Source organism: Bombus affinis, chromosome 8, assembly GCF_024516045.1.
Source record: "Bombus affinis isolate iyBomAffi1 chromosome 8, iyBomAffi1.2, whole genome shotgun sequence".
NCBI classification, from domain to species: domain Eukaryota; kingdom Metazoa; phylum Arthropoda; class Insecta; order Hymenoptera; family Apidae; genus Bombus; species Bombus affinis.
The window spans coordinates 13708222-13722065 of NC_066351.1; the positions used below are offsets into that span (position 1 = coordinate 13708222).

The 13844-nt window shown below is 44.2% G+C and overlaps 1 long non-coding RNA gene across 1 annotated transcript in view; it reads right to left on the reverse strand.

Annotated features, from left to right (window-relative positions):
* Nucleotides 1–332: 332 nt before the first annotated feature.
* The window catches only part of LOC126919151 (uncharacterized), a 28453-nt gene continuing 14941 nt past the window's right edge, over nt 333–13844 (reverse strand). Inside the window, exons 3-4 of the long non-coding RNA XR_007711513.1 lie at nt 10852–10992; nt 333–1900 (exon numbers count right to left, since the gene is read on the reverse strand). This is a non-coding gene — a long non-coding RNA (uncharacterized LOC126919151). The remainder of the gene's footprint in view (nt 1901–10851; nt 10993–13844) is intronic.

The following is a 13844-nucleotide window of genomic DNA, read 5'->3' on the forward strand; positions in this document are numbered from 1 at the left end:
ATGATTTTGTTTAAACGTGATCGAAGCGAGCGGCCACCTTTTGCGGAAGCATAAAACGGCCGATATTAATTGATTCCCGGGCGGCGCGTGCATTGTCGTCCCGCCCGTAAATAAATTAATAACGCGGTCGCGTGTTTACACGGGAGTACAGGCGTCGCTTACAAATTGTACTAATAATGGTCGCGTTCGTTATTACGGTTCTGTTCAACGCGCGAAATTCCACGGCAGTGCCCTCGTCTTTATTTTTCTTTCGCGGTTTGCGTCTGTTTTTTGATACTGGTATTTAAGCTTACAGTTTAACGAGTTACGAAGAATAAAAGAAACAAATATGATCGAGTGAACGAATTTTTATTCGGGATTATTCTTAGGTGTTTTCCAAAATACACTTGTATTTTTAACTATATAGAATTCGAGAAGCGAACGTCAAGAAAAGCTAAAAAATATATTAGACATTTAAGTATCCCGTGTCTTGCGACTCATCCTGTATACTACGCTATAATCGTTCAAATTCTTCAAACTCATAAAATCAGCTCGATTCCTCTTCCTATTGAACGATAGCGCGGGTCTTTAAATTTTTTATCCTAAATCCTTCGCTTCGAATACACGATACATTCTACGTCGTCTTTTATAAAAGCCGGCGACTCTGTCCTTCAAAAAGATCTGTCGCCGCATTGACCCAATAACGGAATGCCAAGGAGAATCCGCGCGGATTCCAAGAAACAGAGAGCTACGCCAAAGACCGGTCGGGATCGATAGTCGCGCAAAACCGGCCTGCCTCAAGAGCACGATCGTTAGCGGATAGGCACGCATTCGTCATGTTCATTAAACATCGATTGGTCGGACAGTACCGGCGGCATAGAATGACGGGCACGCAGCGTGCTTGTAGTCGCACGCGCGAGCGGATCGTGGTTCGTGAACGTTCGTCCTTATCGGAATCGGACGATAAAACGTGTATTCGTACACGTGTATGTCCTCCGCGAGAACGGTCGCGCGCGCTGCGCCGTTGCCCCGGATGAATTATGCCTGTAACGCGTGCTGATGCCACACCTCCCCTCATACCTGCTGTTCTATCTGCCAAGCATTATGTTACTCTCACCATCGCGATCAACCTCGTGTACGTATTTACACGCACGGCGTTGATGAACGTCGTCGAACAGCGTACAAAGAGTCGTGAGGAGGCGGCGGCGGGGCCTCGTTTAATCGGACGGGCAAGGCGCGAGGTGGCGTTAAGCGGTGGGAGCACGAGAACGCGAGTACCGCCCCTGTGCCCCGTGCGAGTAGACGCTGCGCCAAGTGCGGGGTTGTTTCTATTTTTTTCCACTCCACCCCCGAGTCGACCGACTGGCAGCCCCGCGGCTCGCTCTTTTCTTTCCCCGTATAATGTACGTGTTAGGTGCACGGGTTGCGTTTCGTAGCGCCGTTGTACGCGTGCGGCCACTCGTTCCACGAGTCATAAATAATCTGGAAACATGAATATCACAGGGCAGCAAGGCTCTGCTCACCACCCCCGCCGACTCGTACGTGTAATTTCCTTTTTTTCGCTTCACACGCCGCTCGAGATCGTGGGTGTACCGGCGCACAGACCAGCCCGCGGAATACACGTGCGTGTACGCGCGTGTTTCGGTGGTAATTAGGACCTCGCTTCTCTTCCCTCAGCTTCCCTATTCCACTCTATGCTTTCTCTCATTTCGTTTTTTCCTCGCGTTCAATTTGTGGCGGCACTCGACAGCACAAATATCACCACTCGACACTAACACCGGACAACGGTAGCGCAGTGGTTAGCGCCTTAGGTTACGAACGTCCGCGTTCCAAATCCCGGCGATCGTAGTCAGATTGTTCTTCGTGGTTATTAATACTTCTATTTGCTGAGATGTGGAGAACCGCCGGATGAAAATGCCATCTGTGAAGAGAAGAAGAGATAGTCCGCTTTCCCTGATATGCTTTAAGGGATTTTATCAGCTGATTGGGGTTAGGTTGGGGTTAGGTTACAGCCAGCAGCTACAATTATCACGGACAACACTTACACCTCAAATTCATATTTTGATCGCTGCTATTCTTTTTATCGTTCTTCGACTACATAGTTAGTTTCTTTTCTCCTCTTTCTTTTTCTTTTCTTATTTCATTTCTCGAAGTTTCGTTCGTTGCCTGTTTGTCCTGATTTTGCACTAATATTCTCGAAAATTGGGTAGAATTAATGCTTCCGATCAATCAATCACGCGAGTTGGTAGCGGCGAGTGAACCGGGTTTTCCCTGAATTCGTCGACACCTTCATTTGTTCGAATCGTTTTTACAATTATTTTATGAAAACTGCGCAGATAAAACTCGTTCGGATGATATTTCTAACATAATATTTACCTAATAAATTCAATATTTATCTTCCTGATAATATTTTTCTCTGGAAAAATTATTGTCTGGCTACGGTATGGCACATTCTACTGCAGAACGGTCTATTCCCCTTACACGCGAATTCCAGTAGTAGTTGTACATCATTCTACTGTTTTATATTCGATTGTTTGAATATCTTTAATTTATTTATTCGATATTAACATATACATACCTTGTTATATATATATATATTAATGACATGTTTATATAGTATATTAAAAAATTCTGTAGGACACAATACACATTTCATTAGTGCTGAAAATACCTACGGTTAAAGTATAAAACTCGTATCAAAGACAGAAGAACGGGACACATATAAAAGAAATTCGACTCGCCTTTATCAAAACTCATCGAACAGAATCGAATCAACTTCTGGATTAGCCGATTTCGTATATTCACGACTTATGAATTGGTCATGGTAGACCCGTGAAACCTGTTTCTATAATTTCGCATGACGTATTTTTGCCAATTTCTGACCGTTGTATCGTCATGCTCCTGTAATATCAAGTGGTCGTGGAACCGGAAATACGAATCGAATTTTAAAATCGTCCACTCAGACTGACTGACTTGTACGATTATTAAACTTGCATACTTCCGGCGTACATTTAGTCGCCAAGCTTGCAGTAGCGTCGGGATGGTCTGATGTATTAAAAAGCTTGTATCGATCTTCAGCTTCACTGTCATCGGGCGGACCACGAGAAACAAGAGTCGAAAAGATTCTACATTCAACGTATCGATATTCAAACAACAAACTCGATAGATATTCGACGATACACCTGTGAGAACAGTTTCAGCTTCCACCGCTTTAATACCATTTATTGACAAAGATCTGCGAATAGAAGGAAATGAAAGAAAGAGTGGTTTATGAGCATTTGCAACGTAAATTCATTTAACCGGAGCACCTGTTAATATGCATTGGCTATTAATAACAAATGGCTTGCGCGGTATTTCTGTTGAAAGACAGAAGACAGACGTATTTTAATAAACGAATATCTTGGTTCTTGAATTTATTAAGAGAAAAATTCTGAGGGAAACTATTCGATAAACCGTAATCTGTAGTATCCTCCTGATATCGGTAGTAAAAGATACAGCACGGTGTTGCAACGTGCAATAGGAAACAATTATAGAAATTCAAATGACCTTGCATTTCCGCGAAAACTTTTCCATCGGTTTTCGTATGTTGCTGTTCCGTCAATATCGAGAAAATTGAAAACTTATCACGCTCATATCGTATGCAGCCGGTGGATGCGCTCGGTTACTTCGACTTTTACGAACCATCGATATTGCCAGACAAATCGAGAGTGGCGCTCGATAGAGCGCCAACTAGACGTTAAGTGTTTATGGTCGCGCAAGAAAAGGTCAGTTACGTGAGAATCTTTAACGCGAAATATGCTTCTATAATTACCATATCGTTATTGCTCATCGTTTGTACCAGCAAATATGCGAGAAATCTTTGCACCCAGGATGATAGACCAAGAAGAAACATCGCGAAACACGTTGCAATCGTAATCCATTCGTACGAACGAAATATCCTTTAAATACGAAATGTCAAGTTACGAAAATATCAGACTATTCGTTCGAAGCACTTATTCAACAGCATTTTATTCCGCGTTCTTATCGATTCGAACAAACGAATAAAACTTGACGAACTATATTTTCCATCGTCTATCGGATGAAACGGCAGAAAGGAAGGGTCACCATGGTTGTTCGAAGGGCAGAATTAACCAAGGTTGGCCTGAGATGCAAATATCTCGTAAGTTAAGGCAATGAAGCCAACACGTAGCTCCACCTTGATCGTGTTGCGCTCCTCGAGGCTTGGATGGTACTCGCTAGAATTCACCGCGAAAATAATTGCCGAAGCTCTCTTCTGCTTCTGCTGCATCGTGAAGCGGAACTAAACGAGACCAGGGATTCCGCGCTGTGGTGGTAATTCGGAGCAGACGAGGGAAAGAAGGGTAGCAGAAAGGGGGCCAACGTCGGTCATTCAGAATATTTGAAATCGTGTTGGCAGAACCAGAGCCACGGGAACGTTTTCATCGTGCTAACGGGATTATCTCGGGCTCCTTCGTCTTTTGGAAGCTCCACGCTGTACGTTCAACCGACTTTTCTATTTGGGGTTGATAAAGATCTTGGCAGGATTCGTAGCCGTGCTCTCTCCGAAATGAAAAGCTGCGGGTTATTGCTTCGCGTGATTAATTTGTTTCTTTCTGGGTAACCGGTTTCATTGTTTCGCGTTATTGCATAACGGAATGCACGCTGTGCATTGAAGCCGGCGTATCATTGATTTTTTTGCATTTTACGAAAGGATCTTGTAATGAGGCGGGCTGAAACTGATTACGGATTTTGGGGAGAAATTATAGGTTGTTTAGGAGAGAATGGGGAAGAATGATTGTACGCTTGGTTACGGTGGAACGGGAGATAAAAAAGTAATTTGTTAGGCGGTCGTGTATCGCAGTTTCAGCGCACGCACGATATTCCGACGTTAAATGTTACATTATCCTCTTAATTAAGTTGCGTGAGTACGACGCCAGATAATGCAAATGCGAGAAAAAGTTGGTATTATTGTATCCTCCTTTTTGTTGAGATTTTCCCGCGCTACACAGAAATATTACGATTACCAATTTCGCGAATATAAGCTCGCATTCCTATGATCAATAATTCTACGTAAGGGAACATGTTGCAAGAATTTTGTACTTACCAAAGAAAGAAGTACAGGAAGTACTGGAAGGTCGCGAGTTCTCGACTTTCTTACTCCGTTCGTTCCTAGCACCTTTACGGAGACGCACTTCACATTCTCACACTTTATTCGCGTCACACGTCATCATAGTTAGTCACACTACCAGAGACAATTTGATGAAACACTTCTCAAATATCTAAGAATCGTTCAATCTTCATCAACATTCCAATTACGATAGCTCGTCGTATCTAATGTTCGTCCCTTTGACAAGATGATTCTTTATTACTCTCTCCGTTAGAGTTTGTTATTTATGTAATGAAGATTTGAAGTATATAAAAAACGTTACTTAATACATAAAATATTTCATTCTGAAAGCTCTAGCACGATCGCTCTCCCGAGAGGTATATCTTTGCGATGACATAAAAATTTGTTTATGGACGCTAAAAACTTTGTACTCGAGCATTCAAAAATGTTCGAAGCTTTAATCTTGCAACCACGTGTACAAGGAAGCACACTTGGAGAATTGGAAAAAAAGGAGAAACGATAAATCTGAATCCACAGCGATACCGACAAGATAATCTCTCCTCAAGAATGCCCTCGAAACACCTCGATCTCAGCGCGAAAAATCTCGGAGACGTGCAACGCGAAATTATGCTATTGCGGCTGGTCGGACAAATTCGCGTGGTTGTAAGCTCGCATACATGGAAGCCGGATTTTATCCGGACAAGCAGCGGGAGCCAGGTAGCGAGAGGCTCTCGTGGAAGAAGACTCGTATTAGGCAGTGAAACAAATTGCGCCCCCGACAATCTCCACGGACGATCTATCCTTGGGCCCGACCGGGATAGTCAAGAATCATGTTTCGCCGTGAACAGTCGTGCTGCCTTGCTCTCTCTTAGGAGCGAGAAAGGAAGGCAAACACCGTAACCGTGCAGTCGAGGGAACTGGTCCCCCTTCGTGGCTTCGTCCTTCCTCCACCGCCGAAGAAACTGGGTCGTTCCCTTAATGATCCTTATTAATTGTTCTTACAACAGCTCGGAACGACCGCCTATGGCTAATGTTTCTCGCGCGCGTGCCGTCACCATTTTATAAAATGCGATAGAAATTGAGAACATTAGGAGATGTTCGACTGCTTTTTTTATTTTTTTACATGCAAAGGAAATAAGACGCCAGAGTTCGACCGTAAGATCGTTTGCATGTATATTTGCAATATTAATATCCAGCCGCCAGCTATTTTCATATCTTTCTGTATAAAATCGTGGACGAAATGTATATCTTGCACAGGTTTATCATCAGGAGGCTTTTGATGCAATGGAAAAAAAGGAAATACTTTTGTTTATTAATTTACAATTTACGAACAGCGTGGCCCTCCGAAATTAATGGTATATGTTAAACACGATTTCATCCATGGACTGAAGGGTCACTAATTCAGTATCTTAGTATTTGTAATGGAAAAATTACTGGACGAACAGAATATGATTTATCGTGACATTTTTAGTTACATCGAGTATACCGAATGAAGGCTCACGCGAGGAGCTTGACCTCCCTAAACTCGATTTTGCCATAGTGCACCGTGAAGGTCTTCCCGAGCTCTTAAGAGAAAAAAGACCTACATAAACGATGCGAGTTGGCACTTAGGCTTTATTGCCGGAACTTAGGCTCTCATTGCTATCAAGCTCGGCCGAGCGTGTGCGTTCCCCCGCTTCTCACACACGCGTATGCACCTACCGTACGAAACGTGTCGGTTTATGTTCATTTTTATGGTCGCTGATTACCAGGTACGCTAAATAACTATCGCGTCCGATCGTCCGTTCTGTCGTAACCGGATCGGAACGATCGGGCCACAATGCTCGCTCGATATTCCTTCTCGCACGCCACGTGTACTGCCACGATACACACGATAATCTATAGTTACACGCCGGATAGTGTGGTGTGTAAGTGGGTCCGTGGCGCGCGGATTTCATCGTGCGCATCCGTAAAGACGTTCCCGAAAATCACTGGAACAAATTCACGCGCCGCTCCGCCGCGCCACGAAAATGGGGGGATTCTTCATCGTGTACGTACCTGGCTCCCAAGTAAAACGGTCCCCGCCGTTTTTCGTTTTTACCTCGTTCCGTTGGCCCCTTTTTGCATCGATGTACGGGAGAATCGCGCGATTTTCTGCGGATTCTCTCCGATCCGCGTCCGTCTCACGCGATAGACCGCCAGCAGGTCCGACTCGGTCCCAGGGCGATCCGCTCCGTGTGCGTGCGAGAAGTTAAACACGTTAGGGTGTTAAGTAACGAAAGAATGGTCGTTTCGATTCTTTCTTTCCTACACCTTTCCTCCTCCCGCCTTTCTTCTTCCCTCCCCAATTTTATTTTCTCAGTTGTTCAAATGCATACGTGTTCTTACGTTAGGGAGTGTTTCGATCACGAGATATAATAAGATCTGTGAGTAATGTCGAGCCGCGCGTTAGCCTCACCTTCGATGTGCCTCGCAGCGCCACACGCTTCGATCATAATACTCGATGTTATCTGGAATCGCGAAAAGGTTAACTGGTTCCTGAACGCGAAATCGCCAGGAATGTATACGAAGATTTTTTGACAGTTATGGAAATGTAGGAAATATGGTTAACAATACTCTGATATTTAATCACCGCCTCTCGCGCGACCTATCTCTCGTATTTCAGCCTCGTGTTCCGATCAGGACGTATCCCCGCCTCTTTCATTTTTACCATTCTACATATATATTTATTTATTTATATCCCTTTTTCTTTATCTCATAAAACTCGTGTTTTATACGCACGCAATAAAATCGATTTTTGAAACGAGACAGCTTATTTCCCCCGAAGAACGGAGAAACGAAGAAGTTGCAGACAGAATAAAAACGAACGAGACAATGCAGCCTTGGTGGCCGGTTTCACGATCGTAGTTTCTCCGGTCCACTGTCACGGGCCTCGGTTAATCACGTTTAATACTTAATCAAAGTACGCAGGATACGCTTGTATCCACGTTCGAGATTGAGATACGCAATACGATCGTCCGGCCCTGGTTGCGCGCGCGATCGGTGGCTCTGCAGCCTGTCTCTCGCGCGGAGAATTCGAGACGAGGTGGTCGCGAACCCGCGGGGACGATCGAGAGAACGGGATGGAGATATCCTCGTAGCCGGCAGTGACGCATAAATCTGCGCTACGTTCCTATATACGCGCATTTAATTGCAGTGCACCGATGCATCTGCGAACGGGCACCGCCTCGTCGCGCCGACGTCGGTTGCGCTTCGAGCCTCCTCCGCCGAGAGATGGTTCGCCGTGGCTGCCGTTATTTCTGTGTCCAGCGGCTGGTAGATCCTCGCTCGATAAAAATGTGACGCGGTCGTACGCTGGATGGCACTGAATTTATTCGATAAATGTGTCGATCTTCCAGTCTATAGCTCTCTGTAGTTGGAGGAGGTGGACTCGTTGAAGAATTATAAGGCTTTCTTGTATTAAGAGTCGTTGAGATTTGTTTGGACGTAAATCGTTAAGTTATTTGTGGAGGATTTTTTAAATGGAATATGATTTGCGAAAATGGAATAAGAAGCTGTTTCAGCGCATTTTTAAATCACACAGGCTTTAACAGGATATTGGCTGCTTAATGGAGTAAAACTTGTAGGCTTTTTCAATAGATAACGACATTAGAGGCGATAAGAGCTTCTTTGCTTTTGTAAAAAGGTTTTGATATTTCTTTGAGTAAATCGATGGATGGATTAAATAAAATCTCTGGTTATCGTGAAACATCTGACGCAGAAAATGATACTTGATAGTTATTATTGTTGAAAGATGAACTGAAAATGTAGTATAATCTTTATACCGGGCAACTCTGCTGTTCTTTGGTCTATAAAAGAGGAGAAAAGCATCGTAACGCTCGGAACGATTCGCCGGATCGTTACGATCTCGGAAACAGCTTCGACTTCCGCCGATTCGCCTTTCTTGTCATACGATTCCGTTGGAATAGGTGTAGTTGGGAGCATTGTAAGAAAGAAGCAGTTGTATTGACGACAGCAACGTTCTCGGAAGTTGGAGGGCTTTCGAAACTTGTCAGATAGTCATATCTACGGTAAGAAGTATCTTACGACTGCCGGTGTAAATACCAGATTGTTTCAGAAATAGCGTGTTTTGAAAGACGAGAGTTTCTTGCCTTTACGAAACAACTAACCCATTTCGTGCAAGATTTTTATGAACTCGACAGCAACTATCGCATTCAAAGCTTCCAGTTCGTCATTCCGACAAAATCAGGTTAATAGGTGTTCTATCGATTTCTACATACGTTCTCGTCCCTTAATTAAGCTTCCTTTCTAGATCGTTCCATTGTGTGTGAAGTCGCTGGTTCGGCTCGTTCGATACATACAAAGAGAAGACAAAAGTAATATATTTGCCAATAAACGGGTAAAAATATTTTCTCCGCCACGTATTTATACATACGTATGTGTGTAGAATGTAAAACTATTTCGATGCAATGATTTCGAGTTTGCAATCGACGTGACAAGCCTCGGGCGAACATCCTCGAAAGCCTCGTTTTTTAGACGACAGTCCAGCAATTTCTTCTTACTCGCTTTCCTTCCTCCTTCCTTTTCTCCCTCCTGTCCTTCTTTTTTATTTGCCTACGTGCTTCCTTTTTTTTTTTTTTCTTATTTCACCTTTAGCCGGCACGTGTTTCAAAAGGGCGCGTTCCGAGGTCACCGTTAAGGACACGTTTGAAATCGTTCGCGCGAAATGCTGGCGCCCGTGCGCTCTCCGCATAAATCCTTCCCCTTTGAGATACGAAAGTGGGTTGTACTCGGGTCGCACCTACCTTCGCAGTCGTAATCTAGGCGCTCTTCGAGTGGAGTGCCCCCGAGTGAAGTGCGTTTCACTGTATTGTGCGGCGGTCGCGCCGGATTCGTGGCTCGCAAAGTCCGCATTTGCCGTTTCCACCCTAGCGCCGCGCTTCTTTGCCCGGCTAAATGTGACCTTCAACCTCCAGCACTCGAAGACGAACATCATAAGGCGCGACTTTCGCCGCCTTCTAACGAGCTCCCCTTTTTTCTAAAGCGAAACCGTCTAGCTCGGTGGTAGTCCTGCAAATACTAGTAGCGTTGACCAGTATCATGGCAAACTCGATAAAATAGTTTCGTTATTGATATAATCGTTAAAAAAATTGTAATAATTAGAATAATTTACACAAATAGGTTATGTGGCTCGAATCGAAAAGTTTCATTGCGCTGTGCAGAGTTCAAGGTTGAATTTTAAGTCGTTGAAGCTTCTCCGACTCAAATAATTCAACTTTACCCTACTTCTACCAAGTACCATTACATCCCTGACTTTCACTAGTCGCCATAGAATTTTCTGCTATATATCATACTCTGTTCGTGCGTGTTATCTCGTTAACATAATTCTCTTCTTTCGTAAATTCGGATGTTCATCGTAGTACGCGAATTGTTCATCGTATATGAACTTGGACTATGAGAAAAATACATCCATCTCTACTGTCCACCCATTCCCGAATTAAATCGATCAAAGTCGTCGGTCGTTCAACGATACAGATTTCAAGTTTCCTTTATATCTTTCTTCGGTGAGTCTCAAGTGTACAACGATCGACAGAGTTCTAAACGAGTCAGCGAGATTTCTTTCTGGACGAGAATGTGTCCGACTGCGATAACCGTGTTGCTTTTCGATGAAAACTTGAAAAGACCTTTTTTCCCGGGGAAAAAGAGGATCGCGCGAGGGTGGCCAGAATCGACTGGGCCGAAAGTATATTGGACAAGTTGGAGACCGCTGTAGACCGATTTCTTACCGAAGTCGTATGAACTCCTGGGTCGTTCGTTGTGTTTCGTCCGAAGAATGCCAGTTCCATCGTAGTTTGTGCATTCGATGCGTATGTGGCTTTAAGTGGCTACCGCGGTGGCGAGGCAATACCGAAGAAACACGTGTGTGCCTGTAAAATGAAAACATTTGGATGAAAAAGTATAAGATGTTTCTGCGAACCGTTGAATTACCGGAAAGAAGGGAAACGAATGTTCTCCCCTTGGATGGAAAACTATGTAACAGGATGAAATATATGACGTATAAAACGTACAAGTATAAAGCAGAATATCGGAATTCGTTCAGACGACTTGAGAACCGAGTTACGAACTAGTAACGGTAAAGAATATTCCAGCAACCGTTTCTTGCGTTGTTACTAACATTTCGTTTCGCTGGAAAATGTACATAACGAACAAATAAATGTACGCGCGTTGAAAAAGACGAGAGCTTTGTAAAGTTTTCGATCGCGTCTCGCCAGCGAAGTACCGCGATCGTATTAATACAGAAAGGTCGCTAAAGTGTGTACACCCCGTTACGTTCTTGGCACGGAGAATCGTCGATGTAGCTTCTTCGGAGCCTGTCTTCGTGAAACAAGGTTGCGGAGGAACTGGGTTACGCTGATATGCCGCTTAATCTACGACCTACAATTCCTCTTCTTCCACCACGGTCTTCATCTTACATATCTTTCATCTTACACAGTTGCTCCTCCTCCTGCCTCTTTCTCCTTGCCTCTTGACAACCCTGTCTCCTCAAGAGCATTGTTTCCCTTCTGTTTTCAATTATGAAGGCAAACTATGCGACAGAAAATCATGAAACTCGAGCTTCGTTCCAGAACGAACGATACAAACCCCCTTTCCCTCGTTCAAACAGGCACGTCGTTCGCATTTCGATGCTGGAGAACGGTTCGTTTACGTTCGAAGAGGCGGAGCAACGATACGGCGTTGTTCCAGATGGTCAAGTGATATCAACGATCGCGGAACAAATAGGCAAAGTGTCAGAACGGTGAAATTGGTCGGATGAAACACGCGAAAAGTATGCAAATCATAATGAATACGATCTGTGGTCTGTCCGCATCTGCGTCGTCGGGAACACGCGCGAAACGCGTTCTCCATTCTCCAGACCCCTCCTTCGCCGTTTTGCATACTGATTCGGCGACACTCGTCGTTTTTGAGAGGCGAAACCACCGTGGGGACCAGCTGCCTTCGAGTGGTAAACACCGGCGGTGCTGTGTTTCTTCGAGCAACCTTTGCTCCCTGCGATCCGCTTGCACAGGAAACTATCCCGGAGAGGGTTCTCTCTTTGGCCCAGATTAAGACGCCTTAATGGATAACGAAGTTGCTGGCGTATCGAGGAAACAGGATGTCGATAGTGTTCGTGGTTGAAGGCTTACGAAGGGGCTCCCGAGTGTGTACCGTCTGTTGTTGTCACTCGTTTCTAGAAGGATAACAACGTAGAAGGAACACATCGGAGATCGCGAACGTCTCTATGATACGATATAGATCAAACATTTTTACTATTACTCTGCGATTTAACTTCTTTCCAAGCAATCTACTTCTCAGAATAAAACGAAGGGTCCCGTAAAAATACGAAAATAAAATTAAGTTTATTATCTGACACGATCGGAAAGGATGGAAGATTTTCCAGTGCGGGAGAAAGGTTCCCATGAACCTTCGAATTCTCGAAAGACGCAGCGACTTTCTTTTTATCGTCCCTCTCCACAGCTACCTTACCGCTATATCTCAACCGCCGCTAGCTTCTCCTTCTTTTCTCTTTCTTTTTTTTCTTTTTCGCGAAAAAGAGATAAACACGAGAGGGCCGGGATAGATCTTTCCGAAGCCCTACATGAACATCAACAACGAAGCGCAAATAAAAGTAAAAGAGTCGGGGATCCGCCTAAACGCGCGCCCAACTCGATATAGACTTCCTACCGCCGCTCGACGTTTCTCCACCCTCTTCTCGACCTGTCTACTCACCGAACCTTTGAGTCTTTTCTGATCCGTGACTTTTTTCTAAAGGGCCGCCAGTGTATGTGGGGGGCCCTTTCGACCGACTGCCCTCGTGTCATTTTGCGTACGTTCAAACACACGCGATACACCGACCCCTTCGCTTTGTATCCGACTCTTCCCTCAGTCTGCTCCACGCTCTTTCTTTTCTTATTCTCTTCGTTTCTCTTCTCTGTTTCAAACTCTATGCCCCCCTTTCTTTCCTTTTATTTTCTGTTTCAATATCTAGTAGCAGAATTTCTTTTAATATGGTTTTCATTTCCTTTTTCCATCGATTTTCTCACAATGGCTACGAAATGTACAGTTTCACGTACCCTTCTTTCTTTGAATTTCTTTTGAATTTTAAAACTGTTGCCCCGTAAAAATTAGAAAACCTGCAGTCTTCAAATACAACGGCCTGCAAATTTTTCTTTTTCTTTTTCTTTTTTTTTTTTTTTTTTATAGCAGCATTCGGATATTCGCGAAATCACGACTTCGTAATTTCATTTGAGAAAAGGTAAGAAAGAGTTTCTAAAGTTTTGCTTCGTTCGCTTAACTATCATATGCCGTATTTCGCTGCAATTTCGTGCCGGCCGGTATAAGGATTTACGTGTTAAGGGAGAAGCAACGGTGGATTCCTTTGTGGGATGCCATCGCTTCAGGTACGTCTCTATTATTTTGTAGAGAGTTCTCGATGTAGCCGGTGCTAATCGTTGCCTCGCATGCACGGTAATGTACCGTACAATAACGCTTTTCTTCCGCGTTTCTTTGCCGTCTTTCTTCCGTCGAAAGCTTTCTTCTCGTTCCTCAGGGAAGCACCAGCTGTCTCGGTGGCGATGTAAAAACGTCTATGTGAACAGGAAACTGGAAGACTATCGTTCTCCTCTCCTATACCCGTTGAATCATTCTGCCTGCTCTTTCCACTACACTGTCTCTTCAACGAACCTTGGTAATCTTCGAATAAAGAGATTGAAACAGGCGAACAAGAACGTACATATACGTT